This window comes from Ursus maritimus, unplaced genomic scaffold (genome assembly GCF_017311325.1).
Source record: "Ursus maritimus isolate PB19 unplaced genomic scaffold, ASM1731132v1 scaffold_30, whole genome shotgun sequence".
NCBI classification, from domain to species: Eukaryota; Metazoa; Chordata; class Mammalia; order Carnivora; family Ursidae; genus Ursus; species Ursus maritimus.
Window position 1 is genome coordinate 24,476,551 of NW_024425564.1, and position 15,506 is coordinate 24,492,056.

The 15,506-nt window shown below is 41.9% G+C and overlaps 1 protein-coding gene across 1 annotated transcript in view; it reads left to right on the forward strand.

The window, feature by feature from the left end:
- The first annotated feature begins 15,309 nt into the window (after positions 1-15,309).
- Positions 15,310-15,506, forward strand: part of SIRT5 (sirtuin 5) — a 32,410-nt gene continuing 32,213 nt past the window's right edge. Inside the window, exon 1 of the mRNA XM_040645060.1 lies at positions 15,310-15,363. The gene's annotated coding sequence lies outside the window, so the exon portion shown is untranslated. The remainder of the gene's footprint in view (positions 15,364-15,506) is intronic.

A 15,506-nucleotide genomic window follows, 5' to 3' on the forward strand; every position in this document is an offset into this window, starting at 1 on the left:
TGGCCTAAAAAGAAACCCATTTCCCATCTCCCTCTTCACCTCCAGTTTAATTTTTTGTCAGAGGGGAAGGAGTTAATGGCCTAATGAGAGGCTCCCCGTCACCCTCCTTGGATGCCACATAGAGTCCCCAGAAGAGAGAAATGCCATCTTCTGTTGCTAACTTTCTATTTCGTAATCGTCTTTGTTTATGTACATCTTTGAATCTGGAACAACGCCCTGCATATCAGATTTGTGTGCAAGTTTCGTTCTGCATCCTAAACAAAAGTTGGACCACAATCCCTCCCATCCTCTGACTGAACCAGCCAGGAAATTCCTCTGGGGAGTTCGTTGTGCTCTGTTAAAACTTTCAGGTAAGGGTCCTTTCCAAAGCCTGCACCTACCTACCTTTTGTGACCTGGACACTGAGATGTGGCAGAACCCCCCCAAAACCTTTTGTTTTCTTTTTGAACTAGCGGCAAGATGACTCGATAGTCCATTAGAGAAAATGACCTTTCAGCGAGGTAGCGATGGGTTTTGTTTCTCCCAGCATAACGGGCTTTGTCCTACCTATTCAGATGACCATATGCTTGCCTTCTCCAGAATACTGCCTTCCGCTGCCTCGGAAGGTCTTAGAAAATTAGTTGGTGAACAAAGAAGTTGATTTAGGCGGAAGCTTTTCTACTCAGATTGAAGAATGATCCATTTTCTTGGATTCTTTCATTAAGCCACTATTGCTTAATTATTGAGCTCTCTGGAAGGCAAAGGAAACTGAGTTTGAATTCCTTTCCAGAGCTTTTTTTTTCCCCCCAGCCTTTCTGCAGAGCCTAAGAAGGGCCTTTGGAAGACAAGCGCTATCCTCACTCTAAAGCCCAGACGTAGCCCCTATGGATTGTGCCTGGCAATGCACGAGGGTTCCTTCTAGTGCTTTTAACCTCTCCTGCCTTGAGTGTCCTACAAAAAGGTGTAGTATTTTTGCCACCTATATTTTAAACTGACCCTGTTATTAAGAAAAGAATAATAGAACATTAGCAACCAATTGCATTTAAGAAATGGCTACTACATTAAGCCAAAATTCTTTCTGTTTAATATCAATTTTACTGACCTTGGGTCTAAATCACCTCTTCCATTAATCCCTCAGAAGGTCATTTTGAGAGCATGAGTGTGAATAGATAAAACACAGGGAGAAATATCTCAAGTGACAGTTTTAGTGTCTGTGGTTACAGCGATGAACTGGATTGATTTAGAAGTCCCATCGCAGCAAGGTTATTGACCCTTCCCTGGCCAGCACTCCCTTAAGCCAAGCTTTGACACGAACCAGCTCAGTGCTTAATTAATCCTTCTCTTTGCTTTGACTTTTAAAGTGGACTTGATCAAGGTCAGTCTTCTTCCAATGAATGATACAGTGTTGGGATTTTCTTTTTCTATCAAATTATACAATCCCAGGTTTGACAGTGTCTCACCCCTGACTATGGGCCAGCCACTTACCCTCGACAACCAGGTGGTGCTCTTAAAACAGAAGATGTTATCGTTGACCTGAAGATTCAAGGACAAATAAGTTATTAATGATTTGAAAGCACTTAGGACCTATAAAGCTCCATAAAAATCCCTCCTGCAATAATATAGGGGTAACATAAGCGAAGCACGATAGCCATTCACCATAGTGGAAATGAACCACTTAGGTGCCATTTTGGCTTTCTGTGAAAGTAAACAAAGGAGGATATATATTCTTTTTCCACCTGAACGTTTTACCTTCTAGTTATTTCCCTGTGGCTGTAGTGTAATGATTTGACATGATTCAAGGCTGTCTTTATATGTCAACAAGCTTGGGGTATCCTCATTGCCTTTGGCCTGTTTTTGACCTAGAAAGTAGAAAGCAAAGCTTGTGTTACTAAACATGTTAGCAGAAAATGCTAACAAGTTTGGAGCATGTAAGGCTTTGTCTAGAAACTGTGGTGGGGTATGTGGAAGAAGAGATAGATAAGCAAGTGGGTGTCAACCACATCAGCCATCTTTGTGTTTTGGAAAATGTGTAGGTACTCTACTGTCCTGTGAAGCATTTCTAGACCAAAAGAGGCCAATTTAAGACAACACTATAAAGAGACAGTGCTTACTGTTGAGTGGACATTGTCCTCTTTGGCTCCTCAGCATCTGTACCTCTTTCCAATATTTGGGGAATTCTCCCACTTTGAGAGTTTTGGTGGGAGGCAGAGTCTACCTCCCACTCTAGAAGGTGAAAATGCAAGATACTGGCTTTCCCCCGGCACCTAACCACAGGACAGAGGCCTGCCAGACAGAGGTGCCTGCTCTAGACTTTGAAAACAGAACTGGTAACATGAAGAAAGGACCAGAGCAACTCTATGTGACAGTGGCAAAGGCGCCCACCTTCTCAGGCAACAGAGGGAGTGGTGCGTAGGCAACATCCGGATCCAGAATGAGCAGTCTGTGGTTCAAGTTCCGGTATGGTCCCAGCTTCGTATGTGTTCTTCCTGCAGAAGTTCTACAGTGGGATTTTGAGCATTGCTCCTGGCTGAAGGTCTCAGACCTGGTCGCAGTGATACTGTGAGAGACCCATACCCTTTCATTATTAGTAACTTTTTAATATGAAAAATGTTCCTCTTTTGCATATGTATTTGTGTTTGTCCAAACATATTCAAACCCTTTATCTCCCCAATCCCCTAGTTCTCCTGATACAATTTACTTACCATAAAATTCACACACTGTAGTTGAACAACTCCATGCGTTTTAGTACGTTTATAGAGTTCCATGAACCACCACCACAGTCTAGTCACGTTTTTGTTCCGTTTTAGCATATAGTTCTAGGAATTTCGACACATATAGAGATTTGTCTAACCACCCCAGAGGACTTCTTCACCCCAGAGGACTTCCTCCTGCTTCTATAGCTATACCTTCACCACACCTAGCCCCTGGCAACCACTGATCTGTTCACCTCTAGAATCTTGTTTTTCCCAGGATGTCATACAGTAGGTAGTCTTTTGTGACTTTGCATAACACTTTAGAGGGTCATCCAAGTGGTTGCATGTGATATTAGTCTATTCCTCTGTGCTGAGTGGTGATATGTCGTACAGCTGGACCACAGTTTATCTACTTAACTTTTGATGAGCATTTGCGTTGTTTCTGGGTTTTGTGGGGAGGAATTATGAAGAGAGTTGCTACCCAATATCTTTTTTTATGTTTTAAAAAATGTTTTTCATTTTGGAATAATCATGAACTTACAAAAAAAAGTTGGGAATACCATACAAATAACGTTTTTTGGAAACCATTTGAGAACAGTTGATAATCTGATATTATCCCCCGACACTTAAGTATGTAATTTCTACACACAAGAACATTTTCCTACAAAACCACAGTACCACGGTCAAAATCAGGATGTCCTCCTTGATACATCACCACCACCTCATCCTCAGAGTCATTCAAGTTTATTCAGTTGACCCAACAGAGAATCGTATAGCAAACGTATCCAGGTCATAATCACACGGAGTATTTAGCTATCATGTTTCTTGTGTCTCTGTCTGTCTGGAAGAGTTCCTCAGTCTTTCAGTGGCTTTCATGACCCTGACACTTAACAGTCCAGTTCTTTTGTAGAATATCCTCCAACTTGGTCTGTCTGATGTTTCCTCAAATTAGATTAAGGTTATCAGTTTTGGAAGTGATGGTATCTTATAATGTCTGTTTGTCAAATTACCGAGGACATTCACTTTGATCCCTTGATTAGGTGGTATCTACCAGGTTGATAAATACTTAGTGGGGTGGTATTTGGAAACTAGATATCCTGTTCTGTATCAAACACACACACACACTGCATACAAAATAAATGCAGATATTTAAATATACATATAATGTATCTATAGTCCTATGATTTCCTGTTTTATTTAGAAAGTTATAATTATTAATCTGGTGTCCTTCTGATGTCCCCATCATTCTTGGGGCATTATCTTGCTTTCTGGAATTACAAAATATCTCAGGATCATCTTGTTCTTTTCTTGTGCCAAGTATGTTAATTGATATTGGGTATTACTGCTCCCAGTCTTTCAGTAGACAGAACTAGGGAAAATATGTATGTATATGCACATATACATACACACATTTTTTAAAAGATTTACTTATTTATTTGAGAGAGAGAGAGAAAGAGAGAGCGCACAAGCAGGAGGGGCAGAGGGAGAGAGAACCTCAAGCAGACTGTGCTGAGTACAGAGCCCAACGTGGAGCTCAATCTCATGACCCCGAGCGGAAACCAAGACTCAGACACTCAACCGACTGAGACACCCAGGTGCCCCACATATACACATAAACATCTTTCTTTCATCTGTCCTCTATCATCATCATTTATCAGGGTTTTTATATATATTAGATGTTAATTCCTTATCACATATATGACTTGCAATTTTTTTTCTCGTTCCAGTGGTTTTCTTTCCATTTTGTTGATGGTTTCTGTTGCTGTACTGAAGCTTCTTTGTTTGATGTAGTCCCGTTTGTTTGTTTTTGCTTTTGTTGTCTTAGCTTTTGGTGTCAAATCCAAAAAATCATTGCCAAAACCAATGTCAAGAAGCTTACCCCCTAACTTTTCTTTCAGTTTTATGATTTCAAGCCTTACATTCAAATCTTTAATCCATTCTGAGTTGATTTGTGTACATGGTGTAAAATCGGGGTCCAGTTTCATTCTTTTGTATGTGGTTGTCCAGTTTTCAGTACCATTTACTGAAAAGACTATCCTTTCCCCATTTATATTTGTGACTCCTTGTTATATATCATTGACCACATACGTGTGAGTTAATTATTAGTGGGTTCTCTGCTCTGTTCCATTGATCTATGATTCTCTTTGCATCAATACCATCCTGTATTGATTACTATAGCTTTGTCATTACAGTTTGAAATCAGAAAATGTGATGTCTCCAGCTTTGTTCTTCTTTTTCAAGATTGTTTTGGCTGTTTGGGGTCTTTTGTGGTTCCATGCAAATTTTAGAATTGTTCTATTTCTGTGAAAAATGTTTGCATTTTGATAGGGTTTGTGTTGTTTTTGTTGATTGCTTTGGCTTTGAGTAGATGGACATCTTCAATAATATTAGTTCTTCCAATTCATGAGCATAAACTATCTTTCCATTTATTTGTGTCTTCCTTAATTTCTTTCATCAGTGTACAGATCTTTCACCTCCTTGGTTAAATTTATTCCTAGGTGTTTTATTCTTTTTGAAGCAATTGTAAATGGGACTGTTTTCTTAATTCTTCTTTCTGTTAGTTCATTTTTAATGTATAGAAATGCAGCTGAGTTTTGCATATTGATTTTTTATCCTACAACTTAACTGAATTCATTTATCTTTTTTTTTTATAGTCTTTAGGGTTTTCTGTATACAATATAATTTTATCTATAAGTAGAGACAGATTTACTTCTTTCATTCTGATTTAGATACCTTTTCTTTTTCTTGCCTAATTGTTCTGGCTAAGACTTCCAGTACTATGTTGAATAGAAGTGGCATGGGTAGGTATCTTTGTTTTGTTCCTGATCTTAGAGGAAAAGCTTTCAACTTCTCACTGGTGAGTATGGTGTTAGCAGTGGGCTTGTCATATATGGCCTTTATTATATTGAGGTATATTCCCTCTATACCCACTTTATTGAGAGTTTTATCATGAATGGACATTGAATTTTGTCATATGGTTTTTCTTCATTTATTGAGATGATCATATGATTTTTATCCTTCATTTTGCTAATGTGGTGTATCACATTGATTGACTTGTGGATGTTGAACCATCCTTACATTCTTGGAATAAATCTCACTTGATCATGGTATGTGATCCTTTGACTGTGTCATTGAATTCAGTGTGTTAATTTTTTTTTTTGAGATTTTTGCATGTATGTTCATTAGGGATATTGGCCAGTAATTTCTTTTCCTATAGTGTCCGTGTCTGGTTGTGCTATCAGTGTAATGCTGGCCTCACAAAATGAATTTGGAGGTATTTCCTCCTCTTCTATTTTTTGGAAGCATTTGAGGATTGGTGTTAATTCTTTCAAAAAAAGATTTTATTTATTCATTTGAGAGAGAGACAGAGAATGAGCATGGGGAGGAGCAGAGGGAGAGGGACAAGCAGACTCCCTGCTGAGCAGGGAACCCAACATGGGGCCCAATCCCAGGACCTTGAGATCTTGACCTGAGCTGAAGTCAGACACTTAATTGACTGAGCCACTCAAAAGCCCCATGGATAGGTATTAATTCTTTAAATGGTTGGTAGACTATACCAGTGAATATATCCATCTTGTCCTAAACTTTTATTTCTTTCATTTATTTTTACTCTGATCTATGGTGTTTCCTTCTTTCCATTGCCTTTGGGCTTAGTGTGTTCTTCTAGTTCCTTCAGGTATAAAGTTAGGTGGTTTACTTGAGATCTTTCCTGTTTCTTAATATAGGCATTTAGTGCTATGAACTTCCCCTCCTTAGAACTGCTTTTACTGCATCCCATAAATTTTGGTATGTTGTGTTTCCATTTTCCTTTGTCTCAATACTTTTTTTAAATTTCTCTTTTGATTTTTCTTTCATCCATTGGTTGTTTAATACCATGTTGCTTAATTACCACATATTTGTGAATTTTCCAGTTTTCTTCTTGTAATTGATTTCTAGTTTCATGTCATTGTGGTCAGAAAAAAAATGCTTGGTATGTTTTCAGTCTTCTTAAATTTATTTATTTATTTATTTGTTTATTTATTTATTTATTTATTTATAGATTTTATTTATTTATTTGACAGAGAGAGAGAGACAGCCAGCGAGAGAGGGAACACAAGCAGGGGGAGTGGGAGAGGAAGAAGCAGGCTCTTAGTGGAGGAGCCTGATGTGGGGCTAGATCCCAGAACGCTGGGATCACACCCTGAGCCGAAGGCAGATGCTTAACAACTGCGCCACCCAGGCGCCCCTTCTTAAATTTATTGAGACTTGTTTTGTGGCCTATTGTAAGATCTATCGTGGAGAATGTTCCATGTGTGCTTGAGAAGAATGTGTATTCTGCTGCTTTGAGTAGAATGTTCTGTATATGCCTGTTAAGTCCATCTGGTCTAACTTGTCATTTAAGTCCAATGTTTCCTTTATTGATTTTCTATTTGGATGAAGGAAGTGGGGTATTAAAGTCTCCTGTTATTATTGTTTTGCTTTCTATTTCTCGCTTTAGGTGAATCTTTGCTTTATATAGTTAGGTCCTCCTGTTATTGGGTGCACTAATATTTACAAATGTTATATCCTCTTGTTGGATTGACACCTCTGTCATTATGTAATGCCCTTCTTTGTCGCCTGTTACAGTCTTTGCCTTAAAGTCTATTTTGTCTGATATAAATATAGCTACTCTGACTTTCTTTTGGCTTGCATTTACACGGAACAGCGTTTTCCATCCCTTCACTTTCAGTCTGTATATGTCTTTAAAGCTGAAGTGAGTCTCTTACAGGCAGTGTATAGTTAGTTGGGTCTTGTTTGTGTGTGTGTTTGAATCCATTCAGGCACTCTATGTCTTTTGATTGGGGAATTTAGTCCATTTATACTTAAAGTAATTGTTGATTGGTATGGACTTATTACTATTTTGTTAAGTGTTTTCTGGCTGTTTTGTTCCTTTCTTCTTCTCTCTCTTCCTTTGTGATTTGATGCTTTTCTGCAGTGGTATGCTTAGACTCCTTTCTTTTTATCTTTTGTGTATCTGCTGTAGGTTTTTTCTTTGTGGTTGCCAGAGGCTTACATAAAGCAACTTACATTTATAACAGTCTATTTTAAGTGAATAACAACTTGTTCAAATGCTTTCTAGAGCTCTACATTTTTACTCTCTTCTTCCCCATGTTTTATGTTCTCTTTATCTTGCTATTCATTAACAAATTATCATTGTTATAGTTACTCATCTAATATCTTTTTAAATAAAATCATTTTTTCTTCTTTCCTTTCTTTATTACTTTTTTTTTTAGAGAGAGAGAGCGAGAGCATGTGTGCATGTGGGAGGCAGGAGAGGCAGAGGGAGAGGGACAGAGAGAATTCTAAACAGGTTCCACACCCATTGTGGAGACTGGCAGTGCCTGATGTGGGGCTCAGTCCCACAACCCTGAGATCATGACTTGAGCTGAAAGCAAGAGTCAGATGCTTAACTGACTGAGCCATCCATGTGTCCCAATAAAATAATTTTTCTAATTAAACTAGCCAGAATTGGTTTCTGTGGCTTGCAGTTAAGAATTAGACCACTATTCTTCTATAACTGCAATGTCCCCAGACCTCACCAGCTGAGGATACAAATAAGGTCACTTTACTACTTAGATACTTATTTTGTTAGTTGAACAGTCCACACCTGTATAACTACTGTGTCCCTGGGTTGTTTTTTCCAAGTGTTTGTTGTTTGTCTTTTATATTTGTAGACATCTCCAAGCTCCTTCATGCCACTGCCCATTTCAGCAAGATGACTGAGCCCCACCCACCGCTTAACAGTCTACTTATTGTTCACATGTCATTTCTCCCATGTAATGGGTAATGACTTTTGAACACTGCACTCCTTGGCTTACATCCTTGGAGGCCTCCAGAAGAGACCCTTAGCCCCGGGGAATCATCAAGTTTAAGGAGCTGAATGCTTTAATTTTACACAGGCTTGTCTCTCTTTAGAGCTCCTGTGTTGTCAAGGGGAAGGGCCTGAGGCAGGCTTGTATAATAACCGTGGTATTCTACCTGAAATCATTGCTCTCCTCCAAACCTTAGTCTTGTTGCTGAGTTCTGCTCAGCATGCCTGATTTTTATTCCCTTAGAATGAATTCACTCTCGGAGGCTCTGTATTTATGGCTCCTTCTTCTTTTGAGCTCCCGTTCCCCTGCCAGTTCACCAGATATGACTTTCTTGGTGCTCCCTTCTACAATGCACATCCATTATGGAGCAGATGAAGCAAATTCAAAGGATTCTGAACCTGGGTGAAGCTTGGGCACATGGAAAGTCCCAAGAGTGACAGTTACTTGCTTCTTATCCTTCTTATCTAATTTTCCTAATCTGTGTCCAAAAATATCAGAGGGACCCCTCTTTAACCTAGTCTGGTTGAACACCTTATCCCCTGCCTTGGAGATTCCCCGCTGAGCTCAGAGCGGTGAGAGGCTGTCTCTCTTACCAAATCCCTACAAGCACTAAGTTATTTCTTTTGATTTGGGCCCTTCCCATTTTCTCTCTGCCATTAATAAGTGTATTACTTGTTTATCTCTATGTGACAAATTAGCCCAAAGCTTAGTGACTTAATACAAACATTTATGGTCTCACACTTTCTGTAGGTCAAGAATACAGGAACGGCTTAGCATGAAGATCGACAAACGTCAGCCAAGTCTTCACATGACAGCAGCTCTAGCTGACATCTTAGCTAGGAGGTTGGAGCCAGAAACACAGAACTAAGCAGCTGCCAAATCCCTGGCCCACAGGAAGTGCGAGATAATAAGTGCTTGTTGTAAAATCATGAGTCTTTGTCATCAATCTCTTACTCCATCCCAGTCCCCTGGCAAATGACCTACTGTCTTATGCCTACAGTTTTCCTTTCCCTGAGTGTGATATGAATAGAACCATACAGTAAGTAGCCTTTTGGGTTTGGCTTTTTTTCCCTTTAACATAATGCTTTCAGGATTCCTCCCTATTGTTGCATAAGTTATTCATTTGCTCCTTTTTATTGCCGAAGAGTACCTCCTTGTAAGGCTGTACCCAAAGTTGTTTATCCATTCACAGTTGATGGATATTTGGGTTGTTTCCAGGTTTTGGCGATTAAGAATACAGCTGCTATAAACATTAGCCCTGAGATGTTTCTGTGGACTTATGTTTCCATTTCTCTTGAAATACCCAGGAGTGAGATTGCTGGATCAAAATGGATCACAGATCTAAATGTGAAACCCAAACCTACTATACTTCTACAGCAACGTTTTCCAATAGAACTTTCTGTAATGATGAAAATGTTTTATTATCCTGTAACGTTCAATATAATGGCCAGTAGCCATATGTGGCTATTACGCGCTTGAAATGTGACTGATGTGACTGAGAAACTGAACTGTTAATTTTATTGAATTAGATTTTAATTGATTCAAATTTAAGTAGCCATATTTGACTAGTGGTTACCATATCAGACAAGGCACTTCTAGAAGAAAATACAGAAGAAAATCTTTGTGATTTCGGTTTAGGCAAAGGTGTACTTAGGGCACAAAAATCAAATCATAAGTCATATTTTTTTTTGATAAATTGGACTTCATCAAAATTTAAAAACCTCTGCTCCTTGAAAGAGGCTTGTAAGAAAATGAAGAGACAAGTAACAGAGAAAATATTTGCAAAACAAACACCTGGCTAAGGAATTTCACAGTTTAATAATAAGAAAACAACCCAATTTTTAAAAATAGGCAAAATATTTGAACAGACCCTTAACCAAACAGATTTAGATAGCAAATAAGTACATGGGAAGATGCTCAGCATGGTTATTCGTTAGAGAAATGGAAATCACCACCATGTGATACCACCTTACACTTAATAGAATGCCTTTTTAAAAAAAGATTTTATTTACTTATTTGAGAGAAAGAGAGAAGCAGACTCCAGAGAAATATTTAAAAGATGTCTTTTTTTAGTTGATGTATAGTTGACATACAATATTATATTAGTTTCAGGTGACAACATATTGATTCGACAATTATATACACATTGTAATGCTCACCATGATAAGTCTAATTATCATCTGTTACCAAGCAGGGTTATTACAATATTATTATTATTATTTAAGTACAATCTTTTAAAAAAAGATTTTAGTTATTTACTTTTTGAGAGAAAGAGGGCACACATGCGCATAAGTAGGGGGAGGGGCAGAGTGAGAAGCAGATTTCCCACTTAGCAGAGAGCCCAATACCAGCATGATCCCAGGACCTTGGGATCATGACCTGAGCTGAAGGCAGATGCTTAACCCACTGAGTCACCCAGGAGCCCTATTACAATATTATTGACTCTATTCCTTTCATCCCCATGACTTATTTTTTTTAAGATTTTATTTATTCATTTGAGAGAGGGAGAGAGAGAGAACATGAGCAGGGGGCAGAAGGAGAGGGAGAAGCAGGCTCCCCACTGAGCAGGGAGCCTGATTTGGGGCTCTACCCCAGGACCCCGGGATCATGACCTGAGCTGAAGGCAGACACCCTACCAACTGAGCCACCGGGCACTGTCCCCGTGACTTATTTATTTTATAACTGGAAGTTTGTACTCTTTATCCCCTTCACCTATTTCACGGTTCCATAGCTTGACCATTGTAACTAATGCTGCAATAAACATAAGGGTGCATATGTGTTTTTGAATTAAATATATACCGTTTTTGAGTAGGAAAACTCAACATCATAAATTTATTAATTCCCCCTAAATTAGTTTATAAATTTAACTTGATCTCTTAAAAAACTAGCAGGAGAGGGGTGCCCAAGTGGCTCAATCGGTTAAGCGTCCTGTTTCGTGGACTTTCTGTCAGGGGAGAGATGGCCTCAGCCAACACAAACTGGCTGGGTCTCAAGCATGCCAAGAGGCAGAAACTGAGGGGGGCTTGATTACATCAGGGGAACTATGGCTAAAAGAAACCCCCAAACTCTACAGGTCTCCCAGAAAAGGAAGAATGGGCATCTGGACACTGCTGGCACTTTGATCCTTATCCTTGAAGTATCTGGAGACCAAGGAGCAGGGTGAAGGGGGGAGATGTGCTTGAGTCTGGACCTTCCCCACCTAACCCCCTCCTCCCTCTTCTCAACAAGTGGGAACAGTCTTCTGTTCAAAGTAAGCACTAGTAAGCGTGGAGAACTGGGATGCCTGATCTCAGATGGAGGGAGGCACGAAAGGAGAGCTATCTCTGTGGATCAAGGCGGAAGTGAAGACGCAACTGAGAAATTCCCTTTGAGTAGGGCCATTGGGACACACTGCCATTCTTCCAATGGCTTTAAGAGGACAAAAGCTATACACAAAATAAAACACAAACAAACAAAAAAATGCAGGCTTTAAACATGAAAAGAAAGAACATGGCTCTTGGACGTGTTAACCTTAGAAACGAAACAGTTATTTCACCAGCAAAAATGGGTTTATTCAGGAATAGAAGCAGAGAATTGTAATTCAGGACACGCAAGCTGCCGCCAAACCACAGGCAAGTCCAACAAAAGAGAGGGGAAAATGTTATGTTATGGAGGAGGAGGAAGTTGGGAGGGGTTATCCTGAAAGAAAGTCCGTAGAACAAAGGCAAGAGTTCAGGGTGATGAAGGTTCCTCGCTGGCTGGGTTGCAGTGGATTTCTTGTAGGAGATGCAATGTACATCTTTTCCCTTTTGGGGCTGGTAATGGATGATTTTTTTCTTATTGGCCATTCTTCTGGTGGGGCCTGAAATTGACAATGCTTCCTGTAGTTGATGCTGAGCAGTAAGGCCCCCCTTCCATCCTCTGGACTCTACTTTAGTGAGGTTTCCCTTTATTAATAATGGCAGACATGAAGAATAAGGGCACCGAGTCCCCTACACCCTGCCATCCAACTACCAAAGGATTGCTGTCTGATGCAGCCTTTCCCTATAACCTAGCTTCCCTCACGGCAGAGCATGCAAACTCCTCCACCCCCCATTTCCTGTCTTCCACCACTCACAGCTCAGTTATAGGCGCTAATTTTATTTCTTAAGCGTGAGCTGTGTGCACTGCTGCTGTATCATACGAGGCCATGTTATATGCAGATGGGCCGACCAGCGGACAGAGGTGAGCCGCAGAGGAGAGCCAGTCCTTGGATGCTGTGGCTGCCGGATCCCTCCTAGGGCAGGGTCATTCTTGGTGTCAACCAGTCCTCCAGCCTCACACTGAATCCCGAAGAACCTGTGCAGAGAGGGCCTTGGTCTCTTCCCTTTCTCCATGAAAGGCCCAAGATGCATGGGGCTGGTGGAGTGGGGGCGTGGGGCTGAATGTTACCTTGGCGTGTTACTGTGGGATCAGGTGGGAGCTGGGAGATGGAGAATCTAACGGGGCTGGGATTTTGCCCAATTTCTTGATTTTTAGTTTTGCAGTCTTGATGTCTATTTTCTTGCTGTTCTCCCTTAGTATTGAGTAAAACCCTTGGAAAATTTGTCTTCTCCTAAGTATGTCAAAATCAATCAATACAGGACACCCAGCCTAGATGTTTACATCCCCGTTTGCGTTTGTACCAGAGACTTAAAGAGGACAGTCCACCCCTGAGGGGCAGCGTGATAATCAGCAAAGGGAGTGACTTTAAGAGGATATAAAAGTCAGGGTGAGGGTGAGATTTTCTTCCCAGAGGTAAAGTTTGGCATGTCTGAATCTCACCAGAGGGAGGAGGCAATAAACACTACCTCCCAGCATACGTGCTCCTAAACTCCTGTATGCCCTTCTCGGTTATGCCAGGAAAACCTCTGTCAATAGGGTGAGTTACGGATAAACTGTTCTTGCTTGTTTATTTTTGGTTTGTTTTGTGTTGCAAGGGACCCATAAGCAACATGAAAGAAAAAGAAATTTGCTTCTTTACTTTAGTAAAGATAGCCAAGCCATTATCCTCTGAATTGTAGGCTGCTTTCCTGTGAGGTTTCGCAGGAAATATTTATTATATTTAATATATATTATTTATTATAATTTATTATAATAAATATATAATATTTATTATATTTAATATATATTAAATGAATTAATAAATTGGGCATCCACTGTCAGGCAGTGTGAGTGACTGGAAATTCCCTGGTGAGCAAACAGAGACAAAAAGGTCATCTTCAGGGAAGCTTACAGCCTGGAGGGAGAGAGAAAATGTAATCAAAAAACCAGAAACACATTTGAGATCTTCCCTGGGATAGCAGCTATGGTGTTGTCAGAGCCTGTGTCAGGAACAAGGGGTCTCACATAATGGGGGGTTACAGAGAGCTGGGGTCCGAGAAGGTTTCCTCGAGGAAGGGACAAGTGAGCCGACACTGGAAGGATCAGAGGAGTTACTCTGGAGGGAATGGGGAAAGAACATTCCAGGAAGAGGGGACAGTCTTTGTTTTGGAAGAACAAGGCCATCAAGAAATTAAGTTGGAGTTGCTTGAAAGATGGAGAGGATGGTGGTTGATGTTTCAAGAGGAAGAGTCAGCTCTTCCAAGCCTGGAAGAAGGGGTGGGGTGGAGGGGTGGGGAGGCGTAGGTGATAGACTCTGGGACCTTGATGGAATGCTATGCGTCAGAGGTGGCTGAGCTTGTGGGTGGTAGCAAAGGGCTACATGTCGGGCCTTCAGGCCAGGGAAGGTTGTAGTGAGGGGCACTGGGCCTCCTCCACTCCTTGCACCCCAGTGTCTGAATGAAGGGAAAGAGGAACACTTAATGGCTAATGTCACATGCACAAAAAGCAGTAGACCAACACCATCACGAGAGGCAGTAGGTGTGGTAGGCTGGACCTTCGTGTCTGGAGGCAAAGCACTTAGGTTCAAATCCTAGCTCTGTCAACAGCTTTCCTGCCTGGACACTTGCTTGATCTCCCTGGGCTTCAGCTTTCCCACCTGTAAAGTGGGGATTACAGTGTCTCTTTTATCAGGTGGTGGGGAAGATTTAAAATGGCTAATGCACGTTAAGTTCCTACAAGCGTCCGCAACAACGTCTGTACCATATACACGTTAGGGAAAAGAGAGCCAGATGTGAGGCCCTCCTCCAATATCCTTGGACCCCCTAACCCCTGAGGGGCTGGTACAGCCTATAGGAGAGAGAGGGGTTTCCAAAGTGGGCTGAATTTCCAGCCAAACTAGGAAGTGGTTGAGGTTTGAGAAGGGGAAAACAGATGTTAAGGTAACATTTTTCGCTCCCACGTTCTCAGAGCACCTCCGGTTCAGGTGCATCAGCGGCGCATGAGCAATCCACCGTAGGAAACGTAGTGCAGACGGTAAGCCTGAATCAAAACTGAGAAAGATAAGCGATTTTAAGGGGAATCGGACACGTGGAGCCACATGCGTCACCGAGTCCTACAGACCCTCAAACTGTTCTCTTCGGACACAGGTAAAGATCACAGCGGTGGTGCCTGGGAACCCAACGAACCGTCACTGGAAATAGCGTCTCAGGGAGAGCTGCCCCAACATTCGAAATGCCCTGTCCTGATCCAGCTGCGGGCTCAAAGACGAAAGCAGGTAATAATTCACGACAGATGAGGGATGCTCACAAAGGCGCAGCAGGACACCGGCCCCTGCCCCGCTCGGCTGTTCCGCTGACCAGCGGTCGCTGGGGCACAGGCAGGAGCCAGGAGCGGGGGTGGCCCCCGTGCTCGCGGGCGCTGCCAGGCTGGGTCTCCGGCAGGGGCCGCTGCAGCGGGGCAGGTGGGCCGGCCCGCCCCGCCCCTCCGCGCCCCACGGCCCGCCCCCGCGCCAGGGCCGCCGCCGTTCCCGTCTCCTGCAGGTGCGTCTCCGCGCGGCCCGGGGGCTCCGCCGCCCTCCTCGGCTCCAGCCCGGGGGCCCGGCTCTGCACGCGCACGGTCCGCAACCTACCCTGACCTCCGCGGGACGGGGCGGGGCGGAGGCGGGGCCGGCCGACGCATGCGC